Source organism: Helianthus annuus, chromosome 15 (genome assembly GCF_002127325.2).
Source record: "Helianthus annuus cultivar XRQ/B chromosome 15, HanXRQr2.0-SUNRISE, whole genome shotgun sequence".
In the NCBI taxonomy this organism is placed as follows: Eukaryota; Viridiplantae; Streptophyta; class Magnoliopsida; order Asterales; family Asteraceae; genus Helianthus; species Helianthus annuus.
Genome location: NC_035447.2, coordinates 126111379 through 126116020, shown reverse-complemented (window position 1 = coordinate 126116020; position 4642 = coordinate 126111379).

Here is a 4642-nt window from a genome sequence, read left to right as displayed (position 1 = left end):
CTTGAGCACACGTCAAGCATTTAGCTACATAGGTAGCTATAGACTTCTTCAAGCCTATCCACTAAAAGTTTGCCTTTAAATCCTGGTACATCTTATCAGCTCCAGGATGAACGGAATATTTGGAACTGTGGGCTTCCTGGAGGATAACATCCCGAAGTCCTCCATAAACTGGAACCCATATTCGTCCATTTAACCTTAGGATTCCGTCCTTGCCATAGGATAACTGCTCCTCAGTTACTCCTAGCTTTTCATCAGGGTAGTTAGCTTCTAGCACATCTTCCTTCTGCGCAGTTAACAACCTTTCATTCAAGCTATTCTTTATCTCAATGCTCTTGGCATTGATTCTTATAGGCTTTACCCTTTCCTTTCTGCTTAAGGCATCAGCAACCACATTTGCCTTTCCTGGATGGTATCTTATTTCACAATCATAATCGTTTAAAGTTTCCATCCATCGTCGTTGCATCATATTCAAGTCCTTCTGATTAAACAAATGTTGAAGGCTTTTGTGATCAGAATAGATCACACACTTAGTTCCATACAGGTAATGCCTCCATAGCTTCAGTGCGAATACAACGGCACCCAGCTCCAAGTCATGGGTGGTGTAATTCTTCTCGTGCACCTTTAACTGGCGTGAAGCATAGGCAATGACCTTGCCTTTCTGCATTAACACACAACCCATACTAGTGTATGATGCATCACAATATACCACAAACTCCTCAATCCCATCTGGCAATGTCAACACAGGAGCATTGCTCAACTTCTTCTTTAGAACATCGAAGGATTCTTGCTTCTTAGGCCCCCAGTCAAACTTTCTATTCTTGCGAGTGAGTAAAGTCAGGGGTGCTGCAATTCTTGAGAAGTTTTCTATAAATCGCCTATAGTATCCTGCCAGTCCTAGGAAACTGCGAATCTCCGTAGGCGTCTTTGGCTCTTACCAATTCATAATAGCTTCGATCTTAGCGGGATCTACTTGGATACCATGCTCACTAACAACATGTCCAAGAAATTGGACTTCACGAAGCCAAAATTCACACTTAGAAAATTTGGCATAAAGCTTTTCTTGACGAAGCAGTTTCAAAATACTACGGAGATGCTTCTCGTGTACAGCTTGACTCTTTGAGTAGATGAGGATGTCATCGATGAATACGATGACAAATTTATCCAAATAAGGCTTGCAAACGCGATTCATGAGATCCATGAATGTGGCAGGTGCATTAGTGAGCCCAAAAGGCATCACTAGAAACTTGTAATGACCATAACGAGTCCTGAACGCAGTCTTGGGTACGCCTTCATCTTTAACCTTCAATTGATGATAGCCTGACCTCAAATCAATCTTAGAGAAGTAACTTGCTCCTTGTAGCTGATCGAACAGATCGTCGATCCTGGGCAGCGGATACCTATTCTTGATAGTAACCTTATTAAGCTCACGGTAATCGATGCACGGACGCATCGTCCCATCTTTCTTTTTGACAAATAGGATTGGCGCTCCCCATGGAGACGAACTAGGTCTAATAAAACCTTTGGCTAGCAAATCATCTAGTTGCGTCCTCAATTCCTTCATCTCTGTTGGTGCCAACCTATAAGGTGCTCTCGCCACAGGTGCTGCTCCTGGAATGATGTCGATTCTGAATTCCACTTGCCTATCTGGTGGTAAACCAGGTAGTTCTTCAGGAAAAACTTCAGGGTACTCAGAAATGACTGGAATATCTTCAACTTTGGGCTTCTGCTCATCAATAGTCACTTGTGCCATGTAAATGACACAACCCTTCTTCAAGCATCTAGATGCCTTGAGCATAGACACTTGCCCAGGTAATCCATACCGGGTATCTCCCTGAATAGTAAGTGACTCACCAGATGGAGTCTTAATTACCACTTGTTTCTTGTTGCAGATGATCTGGGCTTGGTTATGCGATAACCAATCCATGCCCAATACTATATCAAACCCGGCTAACTTCAAAGGAAGCAAGGATAAAGGAAAAGAGTGGTTCCTAAAAGATATAACACATCCATCTAACATGGTTGAGGCGGTTTCTAAGGTTCCATCTGCTAACTCCACCTCATATTTCACACTTAAGGTTTTAACAGGTAAATTCAGCAACTTACAAAACTTGTTATCTATGAACGACTTATCAGCGCCAGAATTAAACAGTACTCTTGCATAGATGTCATTTATGAGAAAGGTACCTGTGATCACGTTGTCGTCCTGAATTGCCTCTTGTACGTTCATTTGGAAGACCCTAGCATTGGTCTTCTTGGCTTCCTCAGGTTTCTTGGTGTATTTAGGGCAATTAGTCTTAATATGCCCTTTCTCGTTACAGTCGTAGCAGGTAGCATCTTTAATCTTCTTGCAGTCAATAGTCTTGTGCTCTTTAGACTTGCACAACCCACATGCAGGTGGTCCTGATTGAGACTTGGTCTCAAGTCTGCACTTTCCAAAGTGGCGTTTTTGGCAAGTTGTGCATTTTGGCTTTTCTTCAGTTTGCTGACTATTCTTTCCAGACCCAAACTTTCTAGAGTCAGTATTTCCCTTATGCTTCTTCTCCGACCCTCGTGAGCTATCCTCCTCACGCTTCCTCTTACTCTCTTCAGAGTTCTTGAGCGATCTTAACCTGACCGCATCTAAGGTGAGGGAAAGAGATAGATCAGCAGCTGATCTAAAAGTAGCAGGTCTTGAAGCCTTAACACTGGCTTTGATTTCTGGGGCTAGACCCCCAATGAAGCAAGCAATCCTCTTGGGCTCTGGTGTCACAAGCTAAGGAACCAGTCTAGACATGGTGTTGAAACTGGTGAGGTAAGCTTGACAATCTAAATTTTTCATCACCAGTGATATGAAATCTGATTCAATCCTTTCCACTTCATGCTGTGGACAATAGTTCTCCTTAATGAGAACAACAAACTGCTCCCATGACATATTGTAGAGCGGGATCTTCCCAGCAGCTTGAATGAGAGACTTCCACCATGCCAGTGCCTCTCCCTTGAATGATTGGGATACATACTTCACTATATCCCTTTCAGCACAACCGCTGATATCAACTACAGTGTCCATTTCATCTATCCAAGTCATACAATCTATTGCCCCTTTCTCCCCAGTGAAATCATGCGGTTTGTAGGAAACAAAGTACTTATAAGTACAAGACTTGGTACGTGGCTCATCATCGAACACTATTCTCTTGCGTGGAACACTGTGTTGGTTTGAGGAATGTTCGACATCCTCTTTCTTAGGTCCATCTTTCTTAGAGGGTGGTTTGCTATGAGCTTCCGAATGGGTTTTAGGAACAGATTTAGAGTGGGGTACCGAAGAGGCTCTACTATGATTTCCACTATACTCCTTGAATTGCTCATCTACATCTTTAGATACAGCTGTATCAATCAGGGTACGGAGCTCTCCTCTGGTTATATTAACCCTATCATCATCATGATTTTCCAGGGGATGACTATTCACTTCCTCCGACCTCGCTATGTAGCTTTAATTGCTACATAAAAGAAAACAAGGGCAAGGTTTACATATAGAAGCTTATACAGTTCTATCGTTTTAAACGATTTATTAACTATGGTTTTTAATACACATTTTAGTTAATTATTCAGGATTTTCATCATAACCCTAAATTATATATAATAGCACAAAAAGGCCTAGTCACGTAGACATATTTAATTATTAAACCGGGATTTTACAGAATCGAGGTATTAAGGTTGAATCAAAGTTCATTACCTTTTCCTAACAGGGAGTTGTAGGCTGCCACTGTCTTTAGTTCCAGAGGACGTTAATTATAGCCCGTGGGCACTTCATCCTTAAGGGATGATTATATAAATATGGGAATTTAGAATAACCCTTTTTAATAATGACTTATGTGATTTTATCGAATCACACTTTGTCAAGCATATTAATATGCTTTCTGATGTTAACAAGGTTTCGAATCTTTTGAATAGGTTGTACCATCTTGGCCATGTCTGTAATGACAATTAGGCTAGGTTTTACCTTTAAGATTCTTTTAATATTAAACGTAGAGCAATCCTAATTTGAGATGTTCACAAGGATCTGAATCTAATTGAGGAACTACCATCTTGGCCCTGTCTTGAGCAAGGTCTTGTCCTTTTTAGATTTTGCCATTTCATCACAATGGTAGATCTTATAATATAGGAATCTAATCATCCCATTAAAATTTAAACAAGTACATGGTTGCCCTAAACGGGACTTCTATCAAAATGACTTGCCCATGCAAGGGCTAATCAGAAAATAACAAAGGAGACAAAATATAACGAATTAGGATTAGTCCTATGTTCTTGTCTAGACTCAAGAGTGTGCAATTGTGTAACTGAGATTAAACACAAAAGGCTAGTGTTTAATTCACTCAGTGTTGGCTCTGATACCAACCTGTCACACCCCTATTTTCCACGTGTCACCGGTGGGCCCGGTGGGGAGTATCGTGACGTAATTGATATCATCATAGTCAAACAACACAACATATAAATGCACAGCGGAAGCAAAAGGTATAGATTCATTTCAACTGAATAAATTGTAATGTTTAAGAATCACAAAACAGTTGAAACAGATCCACAGGCGGATCAAATAAAAAGGAAAACTGTTCATAGACTTTGACATCTAAAGCTTGCGAGACTTGAGTACTGATGCCTGGAGTAGCCA